A 17,990-nucleotide genomic window follows, 5' to 3' on the forward strand; every position below is an offset into this window, starting at 1 on the left:
GAAGCGAGCTCGAGCTCGAGCCAACAAGCAGCTGTCAAAAAATGCGGGAAAACCGTTCCCCAACTGGGAGAACAGGCGGCGCAATCGACCCCCCCGCTTGTTGTGCCAACAACACATGAGAGTACGCGCGCCCAATATTATTGTGGGCAAACCGTTTACGTTCCCGAGCTGGGCGATGTGGTAATAACCGAGGAGCATATAATGCAGGCTGAAATGCTCAAGATCACTGTTGGACAACTCCTCAAGATCGAGCCCATGCCTCCGCTTAGAGCGGAGGAAATAAAACGGAAATATGTCCGGAGCCAACCTTTGGTCGAGCCCGAGGAGGTCAAGAACCTCCCAACGAGGATGTATGAATTGCATGATTGCTACATGAAAATTACCAAGATTTCCAATCGAGAGTCCCTCATGGTGCAAGTCGAGGAAGAACATTACTTCCATAAGAAAGCTCTAGCCATTGAGTATTCAGAACTATTTCAGTTATTCAATCAAGATGCACTCGACAAATCTATCGTCAGTTGCTATTGTCTGTAAGTGATTTCTTTCTGTAATTTAAGTCTCAAGCTAGCTCTAGTGCTCATTGATTGATCATTAATTACCTGTAATTATATATCCTCACTATATATTCTTTTCTATGGTATTATGCAGGATGAAGATGTATGAAATGAAAAAAGCTGGATGCTATGGCATTGGGTTCATTGACCCAAATACCGTTAATGAATACACATGGAAATTGGAATGGTGTAGACAAGATGTAGAGAAATGCATGATAGAGTTCTTGAAGCGCCTCAATAGCAATGAAGATATACTACTTCCTTACAACTTCGAGTGAGTCACACTGTCTTGTACTACAAATTCTGTTTTTGCTTACTAGCTAGATGTTAATAAGTGTATAGGGTTTAGGGTTATAGTTGATTAGTGTTATGCACATGCCCGCTTAATTTATACATGCAAACGTATGCGCATGCAGCTTCCACTGGATCTTGTTAGACATTAAAGTTGACGAAGGAAAAGTTGAAATACTGGACTCACTACTTAAAAAAATAGTGACTACAGCATCGTGAAGGGGATAGTCGACAGGTTATTTCAATCATTATTAACTATATCTCGGCCTATTTAGTTCGTCATTTCCTGATATGAACTATTTTTAATAACCCATTTATTAATTTTCTTTGTCGGCGGGCAGGGCTTGGGCAAAGTACATCAAGGTGACTCCAGGAAAATGGCGACAAAAGCTATGTTGGTATCGACCCAAGGTAAGTAATTAAGTAGTACTAGCTAGCTAGCTACCATCTCTTTAATTCTTGTTTCAATACCATTAATTAATTAACATGCTTGATTAATTATTATCTGATTAAATTCTATTGTCGTAAAGGCCCTGAAGCAGGCGACGGGGACTGAAGTGTGTGCATACTACGTTTGCGAGAACATTTGCATGATGGCGTCCGAAAGGAGTAGATCTGATAGACAGGACTGGGTACGTTTGCCAGAACACTATTCACAAATCTTACATGATTGTCGATATCTAGTCACACAACTAATACACATGCATATTGATCTCCTTCTTAACAGTTCAAAGAGGTGCGGGACAAGCTCCTATCAGAGGAGCGCATACGAGCACTTCAAGAGGAAATAGCGGGATTTTTGCTCGACCAGGTTATAGATCCCAAAGGAGAATACTATTACCCACTACCGCCCCCATGAACCACTTGTCATCGTGCTCCGAAGGCACCAAGGCAACATGTAGGAGAAATTGTATATATATATACATGTGTATGTGTGAATAATTAATGGTGGTTGTGAGACATTCGATTATATATATATGACCAGTTCTACGAGAAAATCTATTTATATATATGCATAACGTGTACAATATGTAGTATCGTAAAATACCAGCAAACAAAAAAGAATTAAGTGGAAAACACAAAATTAATGGAAAAATAAAAATTAAAACCAACCCCCCCCCCAAACATTTAGTACCAGTTGGTGCTACCAACCGGTACTAATGGTCTGCCAACACCCGGGCCTGGCTCGTGCCACGTGGTGGCACTTTAGCACCGGTTCGTGCCGAACCGGTACTAAAGGGGGGGCCTTTAGTCTCCACTCCATAGTGCGGGTTGCAGAACCGGCACTAAAGGCCCTTACGAACCGGTGATAAAGGCCTGTTCTGCACTAGTGTATCCACCGCACCAATGAAAGTGGGTGATCCCACTAACAAGGTGACGGATGCTAACTCCGACAAGGGGGAAGCTACTAGTGACAAAGTTCCTTTATCTAGTGGTAGAAGTGGAAATGGCATCTTTGCCCATGTTGAACCTCCACTTACTTATGGAGGACCGGTTCCCTCCACTCATTTGAATCATGTTGGTCCTCCTCCTAAGTTTGTGAAAAATGAGGATTTTACCTCTTGGGTCTATCGCTTTAAACATCATTTAAATCATAGTAATACTAATCTTTGGAGAATCATTGAGCAAGGTTTCTACCCGCATGACCCAAGCAACCTCACCCCTAGAGAAGCCACGGATAATCAATTCAATGAGTCCGCTCTCTTCGTCATCCAAGATGCAATTCCATCCGAAGATATTGCGCATCTCCGACCTTTCATCGTGGCCAAGGAAGCATGGCAACATGTTGTTTCCATTTACAAGGGAAGTGCAAGCATTCAGCGCCCCAACTATGAAGTGGTGTAAGATGAAGCCGATGAGTTTGCAATGAATTAAGATGAAGAACCTCGTGAGCTTTACCGGAGATTAACCACTCTCGCGGTCTCACTCCGAGATCATGGGAGCAAGGATATGGATGACAATAGGATCAAGCGCAAGTTTCTCAAGGCCATGATGCCTTACCATAAGGTCATGTCCTCCGTCATTCGTCAAAGGCCGGACTTCCACACCTTGTCCTCAAGTGAAGTGTTGGATGAGTTTGTGGCAATGAGGATCTTGGACAAGACCGCCGACAATGTGGTGTTGTGTTCTCAACGAGCAAAGAAGCCCAACCTTGCCTTGAAGGCCAAGGCTAGTCTGGAAGAAGAGTATGAAGAGGAAGAAGAGGAGAGTAACACCGAAGATACAAAATATGCTTATCATGAGCACATGGCTCTCGCTTCAAGGCAATTTTGGAGCAAGAAGAACTCAAGGCCCAACTTCAACAAGAACAACTCAAGTGGCGCCAAGGGCAAGCAACGTGTGAGGACATGTTATAATTGTGGCAATGTCAGCCACTTTGTTGTGGAGTGCCCATATGAGAACAGGGAAGACAATGGTGGCAAGCTCATCCAAAAAGACAAGGCCAAGTCCTTCCCCAACAAGAACAACTTCACCAAGAAGACTCCTCCCAAGGGGTTGGTGGCACAAGAAGAGTACAATGAGGATGATGATGATGATGAAGATGGTGAGACGGTTGCCATGGCCTCCGTAGCCATTGCAACAACTCCACGGGTGTCCCTCTTCGACTCACCCAACGAGAACATCACTGCCAAGTGCCTCATGGCCAAAGCCACCAACAAGGTAACCCCCAACATCAAAACCACCATCAGTACTAATCCCTCTTTGATGGATTGCATTGATGAAAGTGAGGGGTCTAATGAGGAAGAAAATGAATTTTTCTTTTATGAGTAAGCTCAAGGGTAAATCCAAGAAGCACTTTGTTGCTCTCTTGGAACATCTTGGTGAAGCCAATGACATGATCGAGGCTCACGAAGACACCATCTCTAAGATAGAGGGGCACAGTCGTGACTATGACGATGAGATATTGGATCTCTCGAATGCGCTTGAGGAAGAGCGTGGTCATCGTTTGGCTCTTGAGGAGTCATACAACGATGATCATGCTAAATTAAAGAAAGATCTTGATCATGCTCTTGTTGTATATCTTGTGCTCAATTCCGAGAAGGCAAAACTTGGGGTTGATCTTGCTAGACTCAAGGAGGAGTTTGATATACTTGAAAAGGCTCATAAGGCCTTGAAGGGTGATCATGCAGCCTCAAAGAGTCTCATGATCAACTCCAAGTGAAGCTAACCAAGGAAAAATTCACTTATCCTCATATGGTTTTAATTGATAATGCAAATGCTACTAACCCGTGTTGTGAGCATGTGCATCTTGTGGACGAGAATGCAAAGTTGAAGGAGCAACTTGAGAAAGTCCTTGTGCCTTGCATACAAGGTGAGAAGAACCTCAATGACCTTTTGAGCAATCAAAATGAAGTTGTGGGCAAGGAGGGAATTGGGTTTACACCCAAGTCCAAGAACAAGAAGAAGAATGACAAGGCCAAACGAACTCCCCCTCTCAAGCAAACTTTTGTGAAGGAGGGATATGGTGCTTCTAAGGAGAAGAAGAACAATGAGAAGGGTGGTGGTGTCAAGAAGGGCAATGCCACCCCTTCCAACAAAGCCGGCGGCTTTAACCCTTCTTATGTGTTATGCCGTGCTAGTGATGGGCATGTTTATGCTAAATTTGTTGGTTCTCCTTATGAGTACATTGAATGGTCTATTTGGGTTCCTAAGACCTTTGTTACTAACATCAAATGACCCATTACAAGATGGGTACCTAAAACCAAGCATTGATCTCTTGTAGGTGTTTGCTTCCGGTGGGGGATCATGGTTGCTTGATAGTGGAGCCACAAATCATATGACCGGAAGCAAGGACTTGGTGGTGGACGTGCACAAGATTTCATCTATGCCCACCAATGTCGAGTGGCGTGATGCCTCGTCTTCTAAGGTATTGGGTCTTGGAAAGGTTGTCATTTCTCATGATCTCATGATCGAGAAAGTCATGCTTGTTGAGTCCCCTGCATACAATTTACTTTCCGTTCGTCAACTTGCACTCATGTGCTTTGCCACTTTCTTTGATATTGATACCGTGGCCCTCTTGTGGAGCAAGACTCTTAAAGTAGCCTTTGTTGGGCATGTCGAGTACGGTCTTTATGTGATTAACTTTTCAGAGCGACCCACTAAGACCGCGACATGCCTAATGGCTAAAGTTGACGTGGGATGGCTTTGGCGTCGCCGTTTAGCCCATGTCAATATGAGATCTTTGCAAAGTCTTCTCAAGGGGGACCATGTCCGTGGACTAACAAATGTTAGCTTTGCCAAATATCATGCTTGCAGTGCTTGTATAGAAGGAAATCTACATGAGAAGGCTCACCCTCCCACGACTATCATCTACTCGAAGAGACCCTTGGAGCTCCTTCACTTGGATCTCTTTGGACCTCCATCCTTTGATAGTCTTGGGGGTAGAAAGTATTTCTTGGTGATTGTGGATGATTATTCAAGATACACATGGGTATATTTCTTCAAGAGGAAGAGTGAGACCCAACAAACCGTCATCGACTATGCAAATGAAGCTCAACGCCAACACAATGCAAAGATCTTGACGACAAGAAGTGACAATGACACCGAGTTCAAGAACTACACCTTGGATGAGTTTCTTAGTGATGAGGGGATCAAGCATCAATATCCTGCACCTTACAACCCTCAACAAAATGGTGTAGCGGAAAGGAAGAACCGGACATTGATGGATGCGGCAAGGACCATGATGGCGGAGTTCAAGTCTCCATACAGCTTTTGGGCTGAGGCCATCAACACCGCTTGTCATGCATCCAATCGGCTCTATCTCTGCAAAGGCTTGAACAAGACTCCTTATGAGATACTCACCGACAACAAGCCCAACCTCAAGTACTTCCGGGTGTTCAGGTGTAAGTGTTTCATCCTCAAAAAAGGTGTTCATTTGTATAAATTTGAGGCTAGAGCTCATGAGGGCATATTTGTTGGTTATGCTACAAACTCTCATGCTTACCGTTTCCTCAACAAGTCCACCAGACTCATTGAAGAGACGTGTAACGTGGAGTTTGATGAGAGTAACGGCTCCCAAGTGGAGCAAAGTGGTACTTGTGATATAGGTGATGAAATTCCTCCCCAAGCCATAAGAAGAATGGGTGTTGGTCATATCCTACCCATTGAGGAACCCCTTGTGGCCGAAGGATAAGGACAATGTTCCACTCATGTGGAACCATCACCAACCCAAGACCCACGCACTTCCGAAGAACAAAGTGAAGGCCCTCAACCAAATGACCAAGATCAAGGGCAAGATCAACCTTAAGTTGGTGGTGAACCACCAAGTGATGCCCAAGGTCAAGTTCTCTCCACCGAGCAAGTTCAAGATCAAGAGCAAGCTCAAGATCAAGAACAAGCTCAAAATGACGCTCACGATGATCAAGTTACCGCTCCTCAACTCTCTGTTGAGGAGGAATTGGAGCGTTGTGCCGCCAAGATTACCTCCAAGCTCACTACTAAAGATCATCTCATGAATAATGTTCTTGGAAGATTAAGAAAGGGGTAAGAACTCGTAGAAAATTAGCAAACTATTGTGAACATCACACGTTTGTCTCTTGTGTTGAGCCCCAAAAGGTTTATGAGGCGCTCGAGGATCCGGATTGGCTCAATGCCATGCATGAAGAACTCAACAACTTCGAGCATAACAAGGTGTGGAGATTGGTGCCAAGGCCAATGATGACCCACAAGTGTAGGGGACCTATCGTAGTCCTTTCGATAAGTAAGAGTGTAGAACCCAACGAGGAGCAGAAGGAAATGACAAGTGGTTTTCAGTAAGGTATTCTCTGCAAGCACCGAAATTATAGGTAACATATAGTTTTGTGATAAGGTAATTTGTAACGGGTAACAAGTAATGAAAGTAAATAAGGTGCAGCAAGATGGCCCAATCCTTTTTGTAGCAAAGGACAATCCTGGACAAACTCTTATATGAAGGAAAACGCTCCCGAGGACACATGGGAATTATCGTCAAGCTAGTTTTCATCACGCTCATATGATTCGCGTTCGTTACTTTGATAATTTGGTATGTGGGTGGACCGGTGCTTGGGTGCTGCCCTTTCTTGGACAAGCATCCCACTTATGATTAACCCCTATTGCAAGCATCCGCAACTACAAAAGAAGTATTAAGGTAGACCTAACCATAGCATGAAACATATGGATCCAAATCAGCCCTTACGAAGCAACTCATAAACTAGGGTTTAAGCTTCTGTCACTCTAGCAACCCATCATCTGCTTATTACTTCCCAATGCCTTCCTCTAGGCCCAAACAATGGTGAAGTGTCATGTAGTCGACGTTCACATAACACCACTAGAGGAGAGACAACATACATCTCATCAAAATATTGAACGAATACCAAATCCACAAGACTACTTATAGCAAGACTTCTCCCATGTCCTCAGGAACAAACATAACTACTCACAAATCATATTCATGTTCATAATCAGAGGGGTATTAATATGCATAAAGGATCTGAACATATGATCTTCCACCAAATAAACCAACTAGCATCAACTACAAGGAGTAATCAACACTACTAGCAACCCACAAGTACCAATCTGAGGTTTCGAGACAAAGATTGGATACAAGAGATGAACTAGGGTTTTAGAGGAGATGGCGCTGGTGAAGATGTTGATGGAGATTGACCCCCTCCCGATGAGAGTATCGTTGGTGATGACGATGGCGATGATTTCCCCCTCCCGGAGGGATGTTTCCCCGGCAGAACAGCTCCGCCGGAGCCCTAGATTGGTTCCGCCAAGGTTCCGCCTCGTGGCAGCAGTGTTTCGTCCCGAAAGATTGCTTATGATTTTTTCCATGGTAAAAGACTTCATATAGCAGAAGATGGGCACCGGAGGCCTGCCAGGGGGCGCACGAGGTAGGGGGCGCGCCCAGGGGGGTAGGGCGCGCCTCCCACCCTCGTGGCCAGGGTGTGGGCCCCCTTTGGTGGATTCTTTCGCCAGTATTTTTTATTAATTCCAAAAACTGCCTCCGTGAAGTTTCAGGACTTTTGGAGCTGTGCAGAATAGGTCTCTAATATTTGCTCCTTCTCCACCCCAGAATTCCAACTGCCGGCATTCTCCCTCTTCATGTAAACCTTGTAAAATAAGAGAGAAAAGGCATGAGTATTGTGACATAACGTGTAATAACAGCCCATAATGCAATAATTGATATAAAAGCATGATGCAAAATGGACGTATCAGCCAACGAAGAACCATAATGTCATTGGAAGCAAGTGGATATTCAAGAACAAGCAAGATGCTCATGCAATTATCGTTCGCAACAAGGCTCGTTTGGTAGCACAAGGCTACTCCCAAGTCGAGGGTATCGACTACGGTGAAACCTTTGCTCCCGTTGCTCGCCTTGAATCTATTCGTTTGTTGATTGCTTATGCTTCTCATCATAACTTCAAGTTGCAACAAATGGATGTGAAGAGTGCTTTTCTTAATGGTCCTATTAATGAGTTGGTATATGTCAAACAACCCCGGGGGTTTGAGGATCCCTAGTTCCCCAATCATGTGTACCAACTCGATAAGGCACTCTATGGCCTTAAACAAGCCCCACGTGCGTGGTATGAGCACCTTACCGAGTTGTTGAAAGATCGTGGGTTTGAAATTGGGAAAATTGACCCCACTCTTTTTACTAAGAAGATCAAAGGGGTGTTGTTTGTATGCCAACTATATGTTGATGATATTATCTTTGGTTCCCCTAACAAAGCTTTCAATGAGGAATTTGCCGCTCTCATGACCTCGAAGTTCAAGATGTCCATGATGGGAGAGTTGAAGTTCTTTCTCGGGTTCGAAATCAAGAAAAGAAGAGAAGGAACCTTCATCAACCAAGCCAAATACACTCAAGACATGCTCGAGAGATTCAAGCTAAGTGATGTCAAGCCGGCTTCGACTCCAATGCCCGTCAAATGCCAACTTGACATAGATCCCAATGGTAAAGCGGTGGATCAAAAGGTATATCGCTCCATGATTGGTTCCTTCCTTTACCTTTGTGCATCTAGACCGGATATCATGTTGAGTGTGGGAATTTGTGCACGGTTTCAAGCCGCACCTAAGGAAAGCCACTATGTGGCGGTCAAGCAAATCTTTCGATATTTGGTTCATACCCCAAACTTTGGCTTATGGTACCCAAGAGGAGCTAACTTCAACCTTGTGGGCTTTTCGGACTCGGATTGGGCGGGAGACAAAGTGGATAGGAAGTCAACTTCCGGATGGTGCCAATTCCTTGGTTGCTGATGTCGCTTGAAGCTACGTCGGTGTTTCCCCAAAGAGGAAGGGATGATGCAGCACAACGGCGGTAGGTATTTCCCTCAGATATGAAACCAAGGTTATCGAACAAGTAGGAGAACCAAGTAACACAACGTAAACAGCCCCTGCACACAGATAACAAATCCTCGCAACCCAACGTGTTAAAGGGGTTGTCAATCCCTTCCGGGGTACGACGCCTCAAGTAGGCAAACATACGTGAGATAAATTTGTAGTAGATTGATAGATCGAACGCCAAATAAAATAAATAGGAATAAATTGCAGCAAGGTATTTTTGTATTTTTTAGTAGATCTGAAAATAAATGCAAGGAAAAAGTAGATCGCAAAGGCAAATATATGAGAAAGAGACCCGGGGGCCGTAGGTTTCACTAGTGGCTTCTCTCGAGAAAAATAGCAGACGGTGGGTGAAAAATTACTGTTGGGCAATTGACAAAACTTCAAATGCTCATGACGATATCCAGGCAATGATCATTATATAGGCATCACGTCCAAGATTAGTAGACCGACTCCTGCCTGCATCTACTACTATTACTCCACACATCGACCGCTATCCAGCATGCATCTAGTGTATTAAGTTCATGGAAAATGGAGTAACGCAATAAGAATGATGACATGATGTAGACAATGTCTATCTATGTAGAGATAGACCTCATCATTTTATCCTTAGTAGCAACGATACATACGTGTCAGTTCCCTTGTCACTGGGATCAAGCACCGTAAGATCGAACCCACTACAAAGCACCTCTTCCCATTGCAAGATAAATAGATCAAGTTGGCCAAAAAAAACCCAAATATCAGAGAAGAAATACGAGGCTATGAGAGATCATGCATAAAAAAGATCAAGGAAACTCAAATACTTTCATGGATATAAAAAGTTAGATCTGATCATAAACTCAAAGTTCATCGATCCCAACAAACACACCGCAAAAGAGTTACATCATATGGATCTCCAAGAGACCATTGTATTGATAATTCAGAGAGAGATGAAGCCATCTAGCTACTAACTACGGACCCGAAGGTCTACAAAGAACTACTCACGCATCATTGGAGAGGCACCAATGGAGGTGGTGAACCCCATCCGAGATGGTGTCTAGATTGGATGTGGTGGTTCTGGACTCTTCGGCGGCTGGATGAATATTTCCTCGACTCCTCTAGGGTTTCTAGAATATTGGGGGTATTTATAGAGCAAAGAGGCGGTCCTGGGGGCACCCGAGGTGGGCACAACCCACAGGGCACGCCCGGGCCTCCTGGCGCACCCTGGTGGGTTGTGCCCTCCTCGATGCACCCCTAGGCGCAGCTAGGGCCCATTACCTCCTTCTGGTCCAAAAAAATCTCTGTGGAGTTTTGTTGCGTTTGGACTCCGTCTGATATTGATTTCCTGCGATGTAAAAAACATGCAGAAAACATCAACTGGCACTTGGCACTATGTCAATAGGTTAGTACCAAAAAATGATATAAAATGACTATAAAAGGATTATAAAACATCCAAGATTGATAATATAACAGCATGGAACAAGCAAAAATTATAGATACATTGGAGACGTATCAACATCCCCAAGCTTAACTCCTACTCGTCCTCGAGTAGGTAAGTGATAAAAACAGAATTTTTTTATGTGGAATACTGCCTAACATGTCATATCATATTTCTTTTCTTTATAGCATGAACATTTGGACTTTTATATTGTTCAAACAATAGTCTAGTTTTATAATGATAATTTAAATACTCAAGCATATCAACAAGCAACCATGTCTTTCAAAATATCAATGCGAAAATAAGTTATCCCTAGCCCATCATGCTCAACCATTGATCCATTCATGAAACACACTCGCATATTAGTTACACACAATACTTAAGTACGATCATATTGCCTCCTAGTTGGTGCTTTTATAAGAGAAGATGGAGACTCAAATAAAAATAAAAATTGCATAAAGTAAAAAAGGCCCTTCGCAGAGGGAAGTAGGGATTTGTAGAGGTGCCAGAGCTCAAAGCGAAAAACTTAGAGATAAAAACATTTTGGGAGGTGTATCCATCCCACCAACGAAAACGACTTAGAGTTCCCAACACTTTCCATGCTAGATATATCATAGGCGGTTCCCAAATAGAAAATAAAGTTTATTCTTTTTTTCAACCATACTTTCACTTACCATGGCTAGCCGTATCCACGGTTGCCCTCGATACCAACACTTTCCAAGGAATTTATTATTTGACAACATAAAGTAAATTCATTTTTCATTTCGGGACTGGGAATCCCTAATACCTTTGCCTTACTCCCGTGCAATGACAAGTGAATAAACACTCATCTTGAGAATAACACATCTAGCATGGAAAATATTAACCACCCCTCACCGCTCCGCGAGCGAAATAAACAAACAAAAGAGAAGTTTATTTTGAAAATTAGAGATGGCAAAAGAATACTGCATATAGGTAGATATAGTGGACTCATGTGGCAAAACTGGTTTAAAGGTTTTTGGATGCACAAGTAGAGATCATACTTAGTGCAAAATGAAGGCTAACAAAAGATTAAGAAGCGACCAACCAAGAAATGAATAATCTCATAAGAAAGCGTTAAGCATAAATAACACCGAATAAAGCACCATAAGTAGGATATAATTTCATTGCATGACTATTGACTTTCGTACTTGCATAGGGAATCACAAACCTTAACACCAATATTCTTACTAAAGCATAATTACTCATCAACATAGGTCACATATCTCATCATCATATCTCAAAACTATTACTAAGAATCAAGTTTATTTTGTCCAATGATCTTCATGAAAGTTCTTATTATATCCTTCTTGGATATCTATCACTTTGGGATTAATTTTCATGTGTTGCTTTTCATAAGCTCAAACAAATATAAGTGAAGATCATGAGCATAATTTTTCTTTCTTTCTCTCAAATTAATTTAAGTGAAGCAAGAGAGAATTTCTTGAAAATTTTACTAACTCTCAAATAAATCTAAGTGAAGCAAGAGAGCATTTCTTCAAAAATAATAAAGCACACCGTGCTAAAAAAGATATAAGTGAAGTACTAGAGCAAGTCCATTGCTCATAAAAATTTAAGTGAAGCATAGAGAGCAATTCTAACAAGTCATGGCATAATTTTGTCTCTCCCAAAGAGGTGTGTCCCGCAAGGGATCAAGACTTAAGACACAACCGAAAACAAGCAAAGTCTCATGTCATACAAGACGCTCCAAGCAAAACACATATTATGTCACGAATAAAAATATAGCTTCGAGTAAAATACCGATGGTCGTTAGAAGAAAGAGGGGATGCCACTCGGGGGAATCCCCAAGCTTAGTTGGTTCCTCTTTTTTGGATAATAGCTTGGGATGCCGGGGCATCCCCAAGCTTAGGCTATTCTATTCTTTATTCCTTCATCCATCGTAAGATAACCCAAAACTTGAAAATTTCAGTCACACAAAACTCAACAAAACCTTCATGAGATCCGTTAGTAAAATAAAGCAAATCACTACTATAAGTACTGTACCAAACCAATTCATATTTTGTTTTTGCATTATATCTACTGTATTCCCACTTTTCTATCGCAAAAACTCATCAAAGAAAACCATAGAGCCATCAAAATAAGCACACAATGCAAAGGAAACAGAATTTGTCAAAACAGAACAGTCTGTAGCAATCTGACTATTTCGAAAACTTCTGGAACTCCAAAAAATCTGAAAAAATAGGAAGACCTGGGAAATTTGTATATTAATCTTCTACAAAAAGAATCAGGGCAAAAGCACTTTGTGGTAAAAAAATGAGAATTATTTTCGTGAGTGCAAAAGTTTCTGTTTTTCAGCAAGATCAAACAACTATCACTCAAGAAGATCCTATAGGCTCTACTTGGCACAAACACTAATTAAAACACAAAAAACACAATCATAACAGTAGCATAATTGTGCAAACACTCAAGAAAAGAAAGCAAAAAGTAAAAATAAATTTTATTCATTGGGTTGCCTCCCAACAAGCGCTATAGTTTTACGCCCTTAGCTAGGCATAAAGCAAGGATCAAAGTTTTGTCATCTTTGGTTTGAGATCCATAAGATGCCCTCATGATTGATTCATAAGGTGGCCTAATTCTTGTTCTAGGGAAGTGTTCCGTACCCTTCCTCAAGGGAAATTGGAAATTAATATTTCCTTCTTTCATAACAAGATTCAGCAAAGCAGTATTAATATCACAAGACTCCGCACTAGTGGCGGGAGGAGCAATCGGAGTGCCAATAAAATCATTGTTGTTGGTATTTGAGAAATCACATAACTTGGTGTTCTCTTGAGTCATGATGACCACACAACAAGATTGCACTCAGAAACAGATCCGGCAAGAAAACGGCGAACAGAAAAGAGGGGCGAATAAAACGGCAAATTTTTGTGAAGTGGGGGAGAGGAAAACGAGAGGCAAATGGCAAATAATGTAAATCGCAAGGAGATGAGGTTTGTGACTAGGAACCTAGTATATGTTGAAGATCCTCCCCGGCAACGGCGCCAGAAATTCCTTTTGATGTCGCTTGAAGCTACGTCGGCATTTCCCCCAAAGAGGAAGGGATGATGCAGCACAGCGGCGGTAGGTATTTCCCTCAGATATGAAACCAAGGTTATCGAACCAGTAGGAGAACCAAGCAACACAACATAAACAGCCCTTGCACACAGATAACAAATCCTTGCAACCCGACGTGTTAAAGGGGTTGTCAATCCCTTCTGGGGTACGGCGCCTCAAGTAGGCAAACAGAAGTGACATAAATTTGTAGTAGATTGATAGATCGAACGCCAAATAAATTGAATAAGAATAAATTAGAGCAAGGTATTTTTGTAATTTTGGTTTAATAGATCTGAAAATAAATGCAAGGAAAAAGTAGATCACAAAGGCAAATATATGAGAAAGAGACCCGGGGGCCGTAGGTTTCACTAGTGGCTTCTCTCGAGAAAAAAATAGCAAACGGTGGGTGAACAAATTACTGTTGGGCAATTAACAAAACTTCAAATACTCATGACGACATCCAGGCAATGATCATTAGATAGGCATCACGGCCAAGATTAGTAGACCGACTCCTACCTGCATCTACTACTATTACTCCACACATCGACCGCTATCCAGCATGCATCTAGTGTATTAAGTTCATGGAAAAACGGAGTAATGCAATAAGAACGATGACATGATGTAGAAAAGATCTATCTATGTATAGATAGACCCCATCGTTTTACCCTTAGTAGCAACGATACATACGTGTCGGTTCCCTTTCTATCACTAGGATCTGATACGTCTCCAACGTATCTATAATTTTTTATTGTTCCATGTTGTTATATTATCAACCTTGGATGTTTAACAATCATTTATAGTCATTTTATATCATTTTTTGTACTAACCTATTGACATAGTGCCAAGTGCCAGTTGCTGTTTTTTTCCATGTTTTTTACATCGCAGAAAATCAATATCAGACGGAGTCCAAATGCCCGAAAATTTGCGGAGAATTTTATGGGCCAGAAGGAATACAACGGGCCCTGGCTGCGCCTCGGGGGGTGCCCCGAGGGGGGCACAACCCACCAGGGCGTGCCAGGAGGCCCAGGCGCGCCCTGGTGGGTTGTGCCCACCTCGGGTGCCCCCCGGACGGCCTCTTTTCTCTATAAATACCCCAATATTCCGGAAACCCTAAAGAAGTCGACGAAATATTCATCCAGCCGCCACAGAGTCTAGAACCACCAGATCCAATCTAGACAACATCTCGGATGGGGTTCACCACCTCCATTGGTGCCTCTCTGATGATGCGTGAGTAGTTCTTTGTAGACCTTCGGGTCCGTAGTTAGTAGCTAGATGGCTTTCTCTCTCTCGCTGGATTCTCAATACAATGGTCTCTTGGAGATCCATATGATGTAACTCTTTTTGCGGTGTGTTTGTTGGGATTTGATGAACTTTGAGTTTATGATCAGATCTACCTTTTTATATCAATGAAAGTATTTGAGTTTCTTTGATCTCTTATATGCATGATTGCTTATAGCCTCGTATTTCTTCTCCGATATTTGGGTTTTGTTTGGTCAACTTGATCTATTTATCTTTGCAATGGGGAGAGGTGCTTTGATCCAAGCACCGTAAGATCGAACCCACTACAAAGCACCTCTTCCCAATGCAAGACAAATAGATCAAGTTGGCCAAACAAAACCCAAATATCAGAGAAGAAATACGAGGCTATAAGAGATCATGCATAAAAGAAATCAAAGAAACTCAAATACTTTCATGATATAAAAAGGTAGATTGGATCATAAACTCAAAGTTCATCGATCCCAACAAACACACCGCAAAAGAGTTACATCATATGGATCTCCAAGAGACCATTGTATTGAGAATTCAGAGAGAGAAGAAGCCATCTAGCTACTAACTACGGACCCGAAGGTCTACAACGAACTACTCACGCATCATTGAGAGGCACCAACGAACTACTCTGCGGGGGCTGGATGAATATTTCGTCGACTCCTCTAGGATTTCTGGAATATTGGGGTATTTATAGAGCAAAGAGGCGGTCCGGGGGCACCCGAGGTGGGCACAACCCACCAGGGCGCGCCTGGGCCTCTTGGCGCGCTCTGGTGGGTTATGCCCTCCTTGAGGCACCCCCCATGCGCAGTCAGGGCCCATTACGTTCCTTTTGGTCCAAAAAAAATCTCCATGGAGTTTCGTTGCGTTTGGACTCCGCCTGATATTGATTTCCCGCGATGTAAAAAACATGCAGAAAACAACAACTGTCACTTGGCACTATGTCAATCGGTTAGTACCAAAAATGATATAAAATGACTATAAAAGGATTATAAAACATCCAAGATTGATAATATAACATCATGAAACAAGCAAAAATTATAGATACGTTGGAGACGTATCAGTTGCTCTTTGGTGAGTTGGTCTTCTAAGAAGCAAAGTTGTGTGTCTCTCTCGTCCACCGAAGAAGAGTATGTGGCCGCCGGGAGTTGTTGTGCTCAACTTCTTTGGATGAGGCAAACTTTAAAGGATTACAGTGTCATTTGTGACAAAGTGCCTCTTTGGTGTGAAAATGAAAGTGCCATCAAGATCTCTCTCAACCCGGTGCAACACTTCAAGACGAAGCATGTTGAGATTTGGTATCACTTTATCCGGGATCATATTAGGCGAGGGAGATCGAGCTCAACTATGTCAACACTCATGATAACCTTGCATATATCTTCACGAAGCCCTTGGATGAAGCAAGATTTCGCGAGTTAAGGCATGAGCTAAATATCATTGATTCGAGCAATGTGGCTTGAACCCTTGCACACCCCACCATACTCATCTTGATGTCTTGTTTAGGTGTAGGCATGGACATAGGGGGAGTGTTGTCCTCTCAATGAACTCTCCCTCCCCCCCATTATGTATAAATTGATCAACTCTTTCACATTAGCCATTTTTTATGGTACTTGTGCTTCAAAGACGAGTTTTGGTCATGGGCCCAAGGATAATTCTTCGTGGTGCCATACCAATTGACTCAAACATGGGTGGCTCCGGCCACCGCCCTCTCTTTGGAGAGGTTGTGTTTCGTGTTTGGTCATTGTTATCTTTTGCCTTTCCTTTGTCCCGCGCCTGTGTTTGAGTTGCCTCGTGTGTGTTCCCTTTTGCGTGTCCGGTTGTTTGAAGGTTGTGTTGCAAAGGCCGTGTTCTTCTTTTCTTGTCGAAACATGCACTTTCTTGGGGTTACGGTACTACCGTGTCAAGCCACGGTACTACCGTAGGAGATGGGTTGCCCTGTGCATGCACAGCTGCATCCCAGGCACGGTACTACCGCTTCCATCGCGGCAGTAATTTTTTACTGCCGCTGGAAGAGTGGTACTACCGCCCTGTGAGCGGTACTTCCACCCGGGCGGTACTACCATGAGGACCCGCGGTACTACTACGCCATCGCGAGCGGGTGGGGGTTAAGAGCGGGGCAGGGGGAGTTCCAACTCCCCCATACCCATTCATCTCTTTTCACCACTCTGTCTCTCTCTCTCTCTCTCTCTCTCTCTCTCTCTCTCTCTCCTACCCAAGAACGGCGCCAGAGAACCTCGCCGGATCTCCGTCTCCGGCTGCTCTCCTCGCATTCCGACCGGTGGGATCACTCCTCACCTCGTCCTCTTGCCATGGACACCGGTATCTCCCCTAGTCCCTCTCTTTTTGTCCCATTCTTGTGCTTCTAGGTCTTGGGGAGATGCATGTGTAGTTCGTGTGATTTTCGGCTAAATCTTTGCAAGAGGAGATTGTAGGAGAGTGCTAGTGCAGTATATATGCTATTTGGTGTGATACAACAATGTAGTTTTGATCAATGGTAGTACCGATCTATTTTTGTGGATATTTCTCAATCCGGAGATGTTGTTCTTCAGGGATTTGAATCAGTGCGGTACTACCGCTCCTCCTGGAGCGGTACTACCGCTCACTTGCCCGAGAACTGTCCTCGTGCGGTACTTCCGCTCCACTGGAGCGGTACTATCGCCCGGGGCACGAAAGTAAAAAATTATTTCCGCTCCAAGCGCGGTACTACCGTGCCACCCCGGCACAGTACTACCACAGCTCGAGCGGCTGTAAATTTTTACTTCCGCACCCTAGCCCGGTACTACCATGGAGTTAACAATTACGTTGTTTTGTCCTCCCAATCACATTTCTACTTGTTTCATTTGGTTTTTGGCCCCCGTCTTTGAATAATCCTTCTCGGTTTTCTTGTGTTTGTGTTGTGTGTCATAGGCGGTGGCTCCGGTTCCAATGTCCGGCGCTCGAATCCCAGTCGTGACACGAGCTCGGAGCGCCTTCGCAACCAAGATGCTCCAGAGGGCTCCAATGCCCCACAACGCAGAACCAAGTCCACAGCTACCAAGACCAAGGAGCCAACTCTTGGCATGGATGAGATACCTCAAGCGGAGTTTCTGGTG

This window comes from Aegilops tauschii, chromosome 1 (assembly GCF_002575655.3).
Source record: "Aegilops tauschii subsp. strangulata cultivar AL8/78 chromosome 1, Aet v6.0, whole genome shotgun sequence".
Taxonomy (NCBI): Eukaryota; Viridiplantae; Streptophyta; class Magnoliopsida; order Poales; family Poaceae; genus Aegilops; species Aegilops tauschii.